Raw genomic sequence first — 15,159 nt, forward strand, 5'->3', positions numbered from 1 at the left:
AATCCCCGCGAATCCTCGTAACCCATCTGAAACTTCACTGGCCGATCCAGTTTCCATCTGGTCTAACTGATATAACCTTAGTGGTATCTTCCTCAACAGCTAGGCACCCTGTAACTGCAACCGGGTCATTTCCTTTAATCTTAGAAGTCACCATCTTATCTTACATTCCATGGTTGTCCCTTATTTGACAGACAAATCCACACTCAGGATCACCTTGAATTCCTCATAAAACTAGCTCAATCAATTACTACCATTTTTTTCCTAGGTAGACGCTAAAATCTCAAGCCTCATGGCGTGACAACCATGTAGCGAGTGCCACATATCGATGTCTCTCCTAAGAGGTACGTAGCACCAAACTCAATCAACTCAATTTACAAAAAGGAACAAGAACTAGAAGCCAACCGGTCACCTCCGAGGGGCTAGCCTCGGGCTCTAACCGTATTGAGCCGGTCACTTGAACTGGGGTAGAGCTATCTGTACTCTTTGGTCCTCCCGCCTTTGACTTCGAGCAACCCCTCTTGATGTGCCCCACTATTCCACACAGAAGACATGCCTTCGATCAAAATTCCCCCAGATAGCATCTCCTCCACCTGGTGCATACTGGATAACTTCTCCAAACCTCATTGCCATCCTAGCGGCCACCCTGAATACTATGAACCCTTATGTCAAGACTAGGAGTAATAGAACTATCAGGGGTCTTTCTTTCCTAGTTACTGGGCCTCCTCCCCTACCTAATCCCACAAATGTGGATACCATTGTCTGATCTTTTCGCCCAACGACACTCTCCCTCCATGTCTTGTCTCCTACATCCTCTATAACAAGGGTCATCCCTACTACCCAAGCGTAGGTAAAAATCTCATATAGTGGAGCGATCCTAACACATTGGGCCATCCTAGGGTTCACTCCTCGAGTGAATCGCTCTTTCCAGGCCACATCCGTTGGTACCAAATCAAACATGAATTTGGTCAATCTACGAAGCTCACTGACATACTCTGCCACTGTCTTGCTACTCTAAACCGAGTTCATAAACTCATTGGTCTTCGCAATTCAAATTGCATCACAGTAATGGCTCTTATTGAACCATTGTCTGAATTCCTCCCAACCCATCACGATAACATTCCGGTTCTGGCATATGACTTCCCACCATGTTCGAGCATCCTTCCGCAACATCTACGTGGTACAAGCCATTCTATCATTGCCTTTTGCTAGTATATAACCAAGGATAGAGCTAACCATGCCCATCCACTATCCAACTCTGAACAGGTCTAAACCTCCCTCAGAAACTAGAGGATAACACTTCTGGAATCTTTCATATAGTAATTCCCATCTGTTTCCACCCTCAGGTTAAATAGTAACTGGTGCCATTGTTGCCAACATACACAGGGCAGCGTTCTCTGATAGAACCTGTTGTCTCAACCACTTAATACTTTCCTCTTGTCTTTACGATCTTGCTTGCATAACAACAAACACCTGCCGCCAATCCCAGGGCCGACGGATGATTTTGGTCTCAACTGTCATCATTAACACTGCTTGATCCTGTTGACTGCCTTGGATACAAAACTTCCAAATCTATCTTAGCCAAAAATCTAGCCTACCATCCCTGATACTCTTATCTAGCAATATACCATTAGCAAGGCCAAACAACATAGTAGCCATATACAATGTATACCAGGACGCAAATCCGCAATGCTCATGCATCAATCATCAAATCTCATTTCCACAAAACACATACATATTCATCATGCTCCCTATTCTAGCAGATAAGACAACTTAGATAAGAAGTTAAACAAATATTGCATTTAATACCAACTAACCTTGAGTCGAGCTTGTCTCTGGCAGTGAGCGTACATGTTCGGTCAATCTCCAGGAACCATAAACATTGGCACGCTCTGATATCGAGTTGTAATGCCCTACTCCCTTAGAGTCGTCACCATGTGATTTTAAAATGTGCAATTAACTCGTTAATTGAGGTGTTAGACCAAAAGTGTGGTTAATTAAAATGAACACTCATTTAAATAATATTTTTGTATAATAGGTTGGGCATTCATTTAAATCATGAAAATGTTACATTGGGATCCCAAAATACTGTTTAGAAACATATTTACAAACCAAAATGTTACTTTACAATTGACCTAAGCGACAAAATCAAACATTTATAATCGCTCATCAAAATACCCCAGCTGTGGTGGCCAGGTAGGCCAAACATGTATGCACCACTCCATGCCCTCCAACTCATGGTTGATCGACCTTTTCCTTGCCCTTACCTGCACCACAAAGCACCCGTGAGCCGAGGTCGAGCAAGAGAACTTCAAAGCATAACATACAATAATTTATTTCAACAAACACATGCTTAATCAAAACAACAAACAGTTACAAGTTCCTATTGGAATGCACTACATCACAACAATATAACAACACAATGGAATAACAACCTAATACTACATTAGCATAGCAGTACAGTAAAACAACAGCGGCCTCCGCCTATCGGGGTGCGTTATCAAGCACCAAGTCTGCGGTCTTAACTGAATGAGTGTGTACAACACCCTTAGAGGGTCTTGCCCTGGCAGAATGCATTCAGGATGCTTAACATCGATCCTAGCCTTTTTCCGCTCTCGGCTCTTGTTGCTTCCGGCTCTTGCCACTCCCGACTCTTGCCGCTTCTGGATCTTGCCAATTCTGGCTCTTGCCATCAGCCACAATCATATGTATGACATAACAACTATAAGTAATACATACATTGCTACACACCACATAGCTCTACAGGCACAAATAGTTCTCTTACCTTGTGTCCCGAGCTGACAACCCAAAGCGATCCCGAGCCTGGGTGGTAAAACCTAGTCACAACGTAATGATAAATAGACATCCATCAAGCCATAACCAATTAAGGACATCAGATTAAAATACTAGCCTTTGGGACCTCGAATTCTACTAAACCGGGTAGTAGAATCCTTTCTGAGCCTTAAGATTTGGGTCCCTGAGCTTAAAACCTTCATTTGACCAACATTTCCTATTTGAGCCATGACCCAACCCATTAGGGTCGCGACGCGCCTCAAGTCAGAGACTCCTGGCTCTTTTCATGGGGACACGGGTTGCAGTGTGCCTCAGCCTGCGCCGCCACGGTGCCTGAAGAACAGGGTCGCGGCTCGGACCTTTGAACCTAGTTTTTCCCAGCATTTTCAGATTCCAAAACTCCCCAAAATCAACCCAAGCATGTTCTAAGGCTAGAATTAAGTCTAAAATTCTCAGGAACACAACCTAGGCTTCATTTACACCCCAAAAACTGAATCAAAACTTAATCACAACCCATAATTCTAACCTTGAGTTTGAGAAACTCAATATCCTAAATACCAAACATGAAATTCCTAAAACAGAGTCTGACACTTACCTCCAGTGAGTGATTACGATTCCCAAGCTATGCCTAATACCACCTATGCTCTTCCAAATCCTCAAATTCAAGCTTTTAGCCTTCAATTCTTAAGCCAACTTCTCCAAAAATGATGCCTCCCCATCCAAGGTTGAAGGGAGAGGAGAGACACGAGAGAGATCGAGGAAAGAAAAGAGCCACTGAGTGTTTGTTTCTACACTTATCTGAAAGGTTCCTCTAGAGTCTACAACCATCCAAGTCTATCTAAGGTTAGGGGAAAAAGACTAAAACAACCCAAGCCTCTATCTTAGTTCTTTAATGCCTCTAAGGGCAAGATCGTCATTTACAATATTTCCCGCTAAACCTCGAGTAGCCCTATAAATTCCTAATTAATCCTGACATCCCCAAATAATTACTAAATAATTACCGGTTACCCGTTCAACCCCCAATGCACACCGCATTCCCAAAATACCCCTTAGCTCACCCCGAGCCGAGTATTAGACCCCGTTGTGACTAATATGCTAATCTGCTCACTAGGACCGTCTCGGATCACACATCACAAATATATTCCCATAACACTAGGGTTTCACTCACAATACATATATAATTACATTTATGCCCTCAACGAGCCAAAATTACAAACATGCCCCTATTTATAGGAATGGGCCCACGTGCACATTTAATACACATACACATGCATGTCTAATCACATTAGCACACAAGTCATTTATGTCACACAATCACCCGTATAACCTATAATCACACATATAATTCTAATTAGGTTGTCCAGGCACAGTAATCAAGGCACTCAGCCTTAATGACAAATTCGGGATGTTACAAACAAGGACATGGATTTGTCATTCATGGAGGAACCCAATATGCGGATGATGCTCAAGGAGCATCTTCGGGCTGAGGAGGTGAAAGCAGCCCAGGAAAAGGTGGCCTCATTCCTAAGGTGGATCTTGTCATTGAGATGGTGGCGGAACTTCCTCTGGGCGAGGGCTCGAAGTGACTTGACTTTTTTCTTTTCTTTGATTAAGTAGGCTTGCATGCCTTTTTTGTTTGTTGGGGTGTAAATAATTAAGTGCTTGAGCCCCCAATCCCAATTGTAAATACCTTTTAACCTCTATGCAGCTTGCATTACTTTTCTTACCGTTACTGCTTTTTTATTAATATGCTAACACTTCATAATTATGCAATTTGGTCTTATTAATTTGGTTGGGTTTTCACGTTCTCAACGTAACGTAATCCTAAGCCTCTGAGACTTAGGTCTTGCATTTGACTCTTAGTGACTGGAGTCTTTATCGACTTCTCTTAGTACTTGGATAGTTTTAGGCACTTAGTGTTGTCCCCTAGGCCTGTAGTCCTCGGGATTAACTTTTAGTGATATGTCAAGTGGTAACACTTAACGCAGTTCTATATCCCTGAGTCCCAACAACTCGAGGCTTAGGTCACCCATTATACTTAGATCTTAAAGATCTTCCTTTTAGTGTTTAGACACTTCGGGAGTTTAGTGTTGTCTCATAAGCGTGAAGTCCTCGGGATTAACTTTAATGCCTTGTCAAGTGGAACACTTGATGATCCTACGCTCTCAAGTCTCAATAACTCGGGCTTTAGGAGGTCTATTACACTACAGGGTTCTAAGGTTCCTATATCAGAATGACGCTTAGGGCATTTAGTGTTGCTTCCTAGGCTCGTCATCCTCGAAAGTAACTTTAACGCCATCTGGACTCCTCGAAAGCCAATCACTCAGGCTCTGGGAGGTCAAATGTATTGAGATAATCGTGCCTCGGATAAAACTTTCCTAGGGATGCCATTTTAGGCCTTCCACCCTGCCCCTGAGTACAGTTACTCGGACCTTTGCCACGTGGAGTCGTGAACTCATTATCCGCGAGCTCTAATTCCCCAGATCATACAACCAAGTTTCACATCCTTAGGCCAGGCCCCACGATGTTAGATTTCCATTCACACCTAAATTCAACACTCGAGTCAGTTGGATTTCTCATCGCCGTAGTGCGCCCTAGTACAAATGACTCGGGACTCCATTCACATCTTGAGGAATGGGACCTGGTTTTCATTCCTCGAGTGCGTGTGGTCCTCGGGAGAATACCTTAGGTCTATCCTCGCATTACTTGGATTTTTCCGATGCTAGAAATTTTCCCATGTCTTATCGCTTGGGATTCCCATGACACTTAGGTTGCTTTGCTCATCGACTAGCTTAGCTTACCAGGTCATTGACTCCAGTGCTTGGATTAACCTTACAGTGCTTGAGTTTTGGCAACTCGAGGCTTCGAGCTTGAGTGCATATGACTCGAGCTTTTGTTCGCATCTCGAGATATAGAAACTCGGTCACAGCTCCTTGGGAGGTAACCCAAGTTCGCTCTCGCGCTACTAGGGTTTTTTAGTCTTTGAAGTCCCGTGACACTAGGCCTACTTCACTCATGACAAGCTTAGTTTCCTAGGTCATTGAGTCCAAATACAGATGACTCAGGTTTCGTTCACATCTCGAGATCTAGAAACTTGGCCACAGCTCCTCGGGAGGTAACCCAAACTTCGCTTTCACGCTACTAAGATTTTTAAGTCATGGAATTCCCCAGACTTTGCTTGGTTGACTAGATTTTCTATTCTTTGGGTATTGAAACAAGGCTTACTCTGCTCATTACGAGCTTAGTCTCCTAGGTCATCCTCTGCGAGACACTATACTTTGTGAGGCTGCTGCCCTTCTCCATGCCCCCCAAGTGATCGGAGACTAGTCTGCGTTCACTTGTCAAGGCCAGCGAGTGGATGCTCTACAAGTAGTACAAATAGAATAAAAAGAAGAACTAAAATATAAGCAGATTCTTTTAAATTCTCTATCGTGTTTTGTCTTCACGGTTTCCATTACTGGTGCCCGGAGGCTACAAAATGATTATAGAATTTAACAAAGACATAACTCACATCACTAGTAATACTAGCGGAGATGCTCGATATTACAGCCGTGGTGTAATGCCCTACTACCCTAGAGTTGTTACCATGTGATTTTAAAATGTGTCATTAGCTCGCTAATTGAGGTATTAGATCAAAAAGTGTGGTTAGTTAAAATGAAGGTTCATTTAAACAAGATTTTGAAATAAAATGGTTAGACATTCATTCACATCATGAAAGTGTTACATTGGGAACCCAAAATACTGTTTAGAAACATATTTACAACTCAAAAGTTACTTTACAGTCGACCTAAGTGACAAAATCAAACATTTATAACACGCTCCTCAAAATACCCCAGCTGTGGCAGCTAGGTAGGCCAAACATGTATGTACTGCTCCATGCCCTGCAACTCATGGTTGATCGACCTTTTCCTTTGTCCTTACCTGCACCATGTATGCACTGCTCCATGCCCTCCTAAGCCCTTAAATTTGAGTTCTTAAGCTTACAACCCTAATTTGGCTAAAAACACCTATTTGCACCGCGACGCACTCAATTAGAGCCGTGACGCCCCCATAATTAGAGCCACGACCCTCTACAAGTCAGAGATCCCAGCCCTCAATTTCTCTGGGCACGCATCGCAGCGCGCCCTGCCTGCTGACACTGCCCTAGTTCCCTTGGGCTTTCTGCCCTTGCCTTTGCCTCTGCACTTACTTTCAATGGGGGTCCTGCTTGGTGCAGTTGACTGGGCTAGAGCCATAGTTATAGCACTGAACACAGGCTGAAAGGCACTGTGTTCAGTAGGCGTGACTCCATATCCCTTCGGAGCGGCACTGAAGCCAGCTGGAGGCATGACACTAAAGCCAACTAATTGGACAGCCTGGCTGAATAGTGGGGTAGTCACCACACTCTACTGGACGAGAGGAAGGGGGGTACTAGGTCCCTGGAGCCATTGGGCTTGGACCTAACAGAGTAGGGAAAGCGACAGGTCCGCCAAACACCTCATTCTGGGCATCCTCCCAGTTTATGTACTCTTGTGCTCGATAAATGAAGTCGTCAAGCCTGCGGCATCCTCTACGCTGGAGGTCATCCCACAAAGGAGATCCTGGCCGAATGCCTGCCTGCAAGGTGTAACGTCCCAATTTCCCTAATAAGGCTTAATGCCTTGATTAGGGGGCCAGGAGGGCAATAATTGATTTAATTATGTATTACATGATTATATGCATGATTATATGAATTATGGGAGTTATATTATAATATGACTACATTGGCATGTTTAGGTGTATTAAGCATGCATGTGGGCCCGTTTCTTATTAGAAGGGCATTTTCGTAATTTTGGCTTATTGAGGGCATATTTGAATATATATATGTGTTTTATGATTGAGACCATATTATTATGTGAATATATTTGAGTTATTTGGCATGAGGCGATCCTAGGGCGCAAGTTAGCATTTTAGTCATAACAGGGTCAAATACTCGGCTCGGGGTGAGCCAATGGGTATTTTGGTAAGCTAGTACATTGTCGGGATTTACCGGGTAATGGGAAATTATTTGAGGATATTGGAGGTGACAAGGAAATTATGAGGCGTTAATTGAGATTAGCGGGAAATATGGAAAATGACGATATTGCCCTTGAGGGCATTAGAAAGCAAGAACATAAGCAATGGGCATTTTAGTCTTTGAGCCAAGGAAGTGACTTAGTCCTTAGATTGCTTCAGGGGTAGGAAACCAAAGAGGAACACAACACTTAGCTCTCTCTTAGCTCACTCGTTCTCTCTCTCTCTCTCCCTGAGCTTGGTTGGAAATTTCTTTTGAGAAGATTAACTTGGGAATTGAAGGTTTGGAGCTAAGGTTGGATTAAGTTCATCTCAATGGTCGTAATTCTCAGTTGAGGTAAGCCCTAAACCTTTTTTTTTTTTTGCTGAATTTTGGTTTGGTTTTAGAGTACTTTTGAGTTTTGAACTCAAGGCTTGAATTTTGTATTTGGTGCATAGTTTGTTAAGTTTAAGGATGGGTTTTGATAATTACAGTGTACTGATGATGTTTTGGGACTCAATTATGGGTTTTATACTACTTTGGGGGTGAATTTTGAGGGAATTGGCTCAGAGAAATTGTTTGAAAAACTAGGTTCGTAGGGCCGCGCCGTGACCTTGTTCTTGGGGCGTCGCGACCCTCATGAACTTAAAGGCTAGGGAAATTCTCTGAACTGCCATGGCGCTGCGACATGTGTCCAGTGAAAATAGGGGTGAGCTATTTGACTTGTAGAGAGCCACGACACTTAGTGAGGGGCGTTGTGGATCAAACTAGGGATATTGGCCAGGTTAGGTTTCGGGTGGAGGGAACTCGAACCTAAGGGCTCGGGAAGGGTTCTACTACGTAGTTTAGTAGAATTCAAGGTCCTAGTGGCTAGGACTTAGTTTGGAAGACTTTATTTGCTCGATATTGATGGATATCACTTATTATGGTAATGACTAGGGTACCGTTAGGGCTCGAGACTGGATCGTGCTCGGGTGTCGTTGTTAATTAGCTTGTGTTTAGACCAGAGGTAAGAAAACTGCACCCAATACATGATATATGTGAATAGGGCATGACCCGATTGTTAAATATGGATACGATTTGGGCTCTGGCCCCTGTGAATGAGCATGATTATAATTATGCCTGCGATTGTTTGATTAAGCATGCTTGAATGCTCTGTATCTGGATAATTGTTAAATGATGCGTGCTTGTCTACATTGACTGATTGAAAAGGCTTGACATATAAGTCAAGGACGACAATAGCCCGCTTAGTGCTAGTCGGAAGCATTGATTTATAAGTCAAGGGTGGCTATAGCACGTGGAGCGCAGGCCGATGTGGTTAGGCGTAATCAGGAGGGTGGTGTATGCTTGACCGACTCTATGGTCGTTTGGAAAATAAAGCGCTAGGTACACTGGGCCAGATCTAAGGCTGGTTATACAGAGGATAGGGTAATGGGCCCCGGGGTGACATTATATCCCATATCCTAGGGCAATGGGCCCTAGTGTGACTTTATAGTCATTTATTTAGGGCAGCAACCCCAATGTGACTCTATGGTCACGTATTTAGGGCAACGGGCCCCGGTGTGACATTGTAGTCACTTATCTGAATAGAATGAATGCAAGAGTAGGGTTATTACTACTAGGCATCCTAGTTATGATTCTGTAATATGCTCTTAACTGCTTATGAGCATGTTTAAGTTTTCTTGCTGAGCCTTGGCCCACGGGTGCTTTGTGGTGCAGGTACGGGGAAATGGAAGTTTGATCAACCATGAGTTTGAGAGCTTCGGTGGCGACGTGTACATATGCGGCTGCTCGACCATCACGACCGAGGTTTTTCAAAGGAACTAGGGCTATATCCTATTCTGTCGCTTAGGTTGGCTTATTGTAACTTTTGCGTTGTAAATAACCTTTTCAATGTTTATTTTGGGATCCCATGTACGAACGTAAACATTTTAATTCCTTCTTACCAAAAATTTTAACCCTACACCGCTAATCACGTTTAGTTACACATTTATGGCCAAGAGACTCATTTAGAGTGTCTGACGCTATTTAAAACACGCAGTGTAACGGTCTTGGAAATGCAGGGCGTTACAACTTGGTATCAGAGCGTGCCAAGGTTAAGGGTTTCTGAAGACTAGCTGGGCATGCACACTCACCACTAAAGACAAGCTTGACTTAGGGTTTGGTAACTATTTATGTGGTTAGGTGTTTAACTGCTTAAATAGGATAAAAATGTCTTATCTGTCTGCCTTATTAGGGAGCATGAGATATTCTGATAGGGCTTGGCCCTTGAATGTTGTGTGTATGCTAAAGATGTGCTTATTAGCGCTATTATTGCTTGTGAATGCAAATGAAATGCTTATCAAAGCTGTTATATGCATATGTATGCCAGAAAATGCTTATCAGCATCATTATATGTTTATAAATGTTAAGAAGTTCTTATTAGCACCATGTTTGAGCATGAATATGAACCAACATGCTTATTAGCATGATTGTTCAGTGCAAATACTTGTTTGTTCAGTTTTGGACCGCAGGGCAGCAAGAAGTATTCTTATTACTACCTAACATGCCGAATTGATTATTGCAGCACGATATAAGCTTGGAAGTATGATTCTAGGGGAGTCAGATGCATTAGTTGGCCAACAAATACAGGTCGATAATGATAATCAGGGTCAGACCCTTCCGCCAGTTCCAGAGAATTGGCAGCAAGTACTTGCTGATATGCAAGCCAGATTACATAGGCAAGAAGAAGAGACCCACCTTCTAAGATAGCAACAAGTTCCAACAGGGAACATTCAACTTGAGGTGCCACTTGCGTTGGTATCGACAGTAGTACAACCGTCTGAGGTTGAGAATATATGGGAACCTCTTTATGAAAGGTTCAAAAAGCAGCACCCTCTAGTTTTTTAGGGCAGTGCAGATCCGGCCAAGGCCGAAAAATGGATGAGCATGATTACCACTATCCTGGATTTCATGAGGGTACTTGGTAATGAGATGGTGGCCTATGCCACATATATGTTTAAGGAGGATGCCCGAATTTGGTGGGAAGTGATATCCCAGATCAAGATCGTCAATACCCTGGATTGGGAAGAGTTTAGAGCTCTGTTCAATGAGAAGTATTACAATGATGCAGTTAGGGTTGCATAGGCAGATGAGTTCAGTAAGCTGTTACAGGGGAACATGTCAATGACAGAGTATGCATTGAGATTCGATAGACTGGCCAAGTTTGCTACAGACTCGGTACCCACTGATGGGATAAGGAAGGGAAGGTTCCTTCAGGGGCTACAACCTATGATAGTCCGGGATGTTCGCATTACTACTGTGCCTGGGGTGACAACATATGCCCGGGTGGTAGAGAAGACCCTTACTTCCGAGGGTGTAGAGGACAGAATTTGGTGCAAGAACGTGGCTAGGAGAGACACTAGGAGGATGGGACCTCCATTTATGGGTTTTGGTAGGGGCAAAGGCCCTAGCGACCAAAAAAGGAAGGCTCCAGATACCTTTTCAGCTTCACGCTCTGATAGGTGGCCAAGGGGTATATAGATAAGCCACCAGGGCAGCAATGAGGTCTAAAGGACCTACCCAGAGTGCGCTAAATGTAAGAGGCACCATGTGGGAGAGTGTCGGGCAAAGGCCTGCTTTCTGTGCGGGATAGTGGGACACTTGAAGAAAGATTTCCCGAGAGAAAGAAAAGAACCAAGGAAGGCGGATAGCTTGACTCCAGCTCGAGTGTTCGCATTGATGCAGGCAGAGGCTAAGGCTAGTCCTCAGTAGTGATAGGTCAACTTTCTAGTGCTGGAACCTCTTATATTGTTTTGATTGATTCTGGTGCTACACATTCTTTTGTTTCTAGTAGGATAATTGATAGACTGTGTAGACCATGTGATTATTATACTGCGGGGTTTGGAACTTTACTGCCCACAACGGAGTTAGTTGCCTCTAGGATATGGATAAGATCGTTTCCAGTGACAGTGGATGACAGGGAGTTGTCAGTTGAATTGATTGTGCTAGTAATGAATGACTTTGATATGATTTCGGGCATAAAGTGGTTGTCAAATATGGGGCAACAATAGATTGCAAGAAGAAGATGGTAACTTTTGAGCCTGAGGGTGAGGATCCATTTGTATTTGTTGGCACTGTGCATGGACCCCGTGTACCCATGATATCAGTATTGAGGGCTAGAGACCTATTGCGAGGTGGTTGCACAAGATTCCTAGCCAGTGTGGTAGATACCACTCAAGTCGTGCTAGTGGGACCAACATAGACTATATTAGTTTGTAAGTTTTTGTATGTGTTTCCAGAGGATTTACCAGGGTTGCCGCCACATAGAAAGATAGAAGATTAACTTTCAAGATAATATATTTATCCCAAAATAAATATCAGTTAATTCAAAATTAACTTTATCTTAAAATATCAGTTTTAAATAAATAAATATGTTATTCTAAATAAGATAATTATTAATCTCTCTTTATATTAATCCAAATATGATTAATATTAATTTTAACCTATAGTTTTTCAAAACAAAAACTATATGGTTAAATAATTAATTAATTCATAATTAAACAATTACCTATAATTATCACATAATTATTTCATTGCCCTGGAAAATTAATTCCTTTGCAATTAAGTCATTTTCTCTACAAATCTTTATTTTGACATCCTTACCCTTGACAGTGTAGGACATAGGTGATCTGGGGACCATGAACCTATAATACAAAGCTCCAATAAACCATATTATTAATTAAACTATTTAATCCAATAACCTTATTTATTAATTCCATGATTACTCTACTATAAATATGGAATTGCACTCTAAGTATTTATAGAATTGTATTTACAAAGTTTTTCTCTTGTAGTCCATTGATATAATCAATAAATGTAGTTATGTCCTCCATTTATTGGTTCGATAATTAGAGCTGGTCAAGATTACTGTTTTACCCTTCTAATTACCTCTTGGTTCTTAAGTACCATTAATCCACTAGCGAATAATTAATCTATAATCAAATTATAGATTTGAGCTCAATAACTATCTAGTTCCAGAATTAACCCTTAAAGAAACCAATATTCGATCAATTAGGAAAGTATGGATTCCATTATTGTAATTCATATCCCCAGCCATTCATGATATTGAATCTCCCAAAGAAAAGCCATTAGCCTCATTATACTAAGAAACCTTAACAAGTGAATCAAAAGATCCAATAAACACAAACATGAGTTCATAAATACTCAAGATTTAGACTGATCTACAAATGATCATCTATTATGATAAGAACCAAATCTTTATGTCAAATGACAAGTTTATATAGATAATTAATTCTTATCAGTCTTGTCATATATAATCTCTATTATATACATTATCCTTACTAAGATGTCTATCAACATCAGTCATCCGAATCTAGATTACTTGCATCTCGTATGCTTAGCAAACCGTATTAGTAACCATTCATTAAAGATTCCATACTTTAATATGTTACTGACTATTTTATTCATTATATATGATCTTAATTCTCTCGTACTAATACAAGATCATATTCTCATGAATGAATAATGGATTTTCTTGATATTATCATATAATTAATTCAAACAATAATTATAATATTCAAATATAATAAAATCATTCTTTTCTTTAACTTCAATAAAATGTCTTTACATGCTTTTAGGGCATTAATCCTAACAATAAGATCATCTCAAAGGTTTAGCTGACATTTCCCGGGGTTGCTCCCAGAGGCTGTTATACCCCTACGAGCATTTAAGCCATCCTGTAGGTCTAGTTGACCTTGGTGGCAACCACTGTCCTCGGGATACCCTACTTCGGTCTCTTCATCAGACTCAATGTTCTCATTATTAACCGAGATGGTGAAGCCTTGCTCTAGGTTATTGGAGACGTTCCTTGGCTAGGGGCTTTGTGAGGTTAGCGAGGTGCCGGGGGGACACCTCACATGGACTAGTGTGGTCCGTTTTGGCGCGCCTAGGCAGTTGCTCTATGGCACTACGGGCGCTGGCAGTTGGCGATGTCCTTGGGCATCTTTCCACTTCTTTTTGCTTGCTGGCCTCGGGAACTTAAACTGTTCGGGATCTCGACAAACCTTCTTCTGCCCCAAAATGGGGTTGTCATCGACTCTGCCCTTGCCATGCTCTTGTGGCACAGGTGGGGCTCTAACTCCAGCTAGGTGCATGGGTGGCACACCAACTGGCAGATCTTGCGCCATGCCAGCGGGGTGCACGGGAGGCACACTAGATACGTTTACAGGCGACATTCCAGCTGAGTGCACGGGTGGCATGCTAGTTGGCTGCCTAGATGGTACTTTGCCATACTGGTCTACTCGCAGCCCTTGAGCCACCAGAGTGGCCCTCATGGCATTATCCATCTCCTGTAGGGCAATCCTGGGCATCAAGTTTTTGCTGTTGAGTGGCCATCTAGTCATGGAGCACCACCTCCTTTCATGGATCCTTCGCATCCATAGGCTGAGGATAATCCTCCTCATAATAATCGTCATCGCCCCCCTCGCCTAAGTCATTGTAATTGGCATTGTCGCCATAATCCTCCTGGACCATCTTCGAGAGGTCTTGTGGAGGTGGATGACTGATTTCTCCTCCCTCAGCTCCGGTGGGAGGAGCTACATCGTTAGGTGCGTTTCGTCTAGTGATCACCATGGTCGTTTTTCTTCAAGCTTTCTTCAGGCTCTCAATCAAAGCACCAAAATGTTTATTGACTATTTCGCTATCAACCTAATCTAAGAACTTGGCAGAAACTAGAAGAAAATAACACATAGATTTTATGTGGTTCAGGCTGTAAAAAAGCTCTAGTCCACGAGTCTTTGATATTAGTGAGTTTGAAGCTTGTTTGCGAAAGCTTCAATGGAGTCTTAGGCAGCGTATATATTAATCTGAATTTACAATGCTTAATTAGCCAAAGTTCTGAACTCTTTACAAGGAGATCCCTCAACCCTATTTATAGAGGTTTGGGTCATTCATACCCTTAATGAACAATTAATACAACATTCTCCATTATTTGGGGAGTAAATTGCTATTTAATTACATAGGGACGCACTAACAACGACCATGGGCCTAGGTGGATTGCACGGGGCCCATTTACAGAAAGGTGCCTACCAACCTCATGGGGAACATGTATCTGATCGTGTCAGGATACGGCGCACGTTCACTCATGTCAAGAGGCATTGTGGGAAATGCCGATTGTCGATGGTATGAACTCGACACCACTAATCGAGTCTCACCACTCGACAGTGGCTGACGCCCGGCAACTACTCCAGGTCCGAGGACAAAAATTCTAGACCTGAGAGATTGACAAATGAAGAGAGCGAGGACCGTCTGAGCTCCTCGGGACGTGACCTCACTATGAGACATCTACACCTTGGAGA

This window comes from Humulus lupulus, chromosome 1, assembly GCF_963169125.1.
Source record: "Humulus lupulus chromosome 1, drHumLupu1.1, whole genome shotgun sequence".
Lineage (NCBI taxonomy): Eukaryota > Viridiplantae > Streptophyta > Magnoliopsida > Rosales > Cannabaceae > Humulus > Humulus lupulus.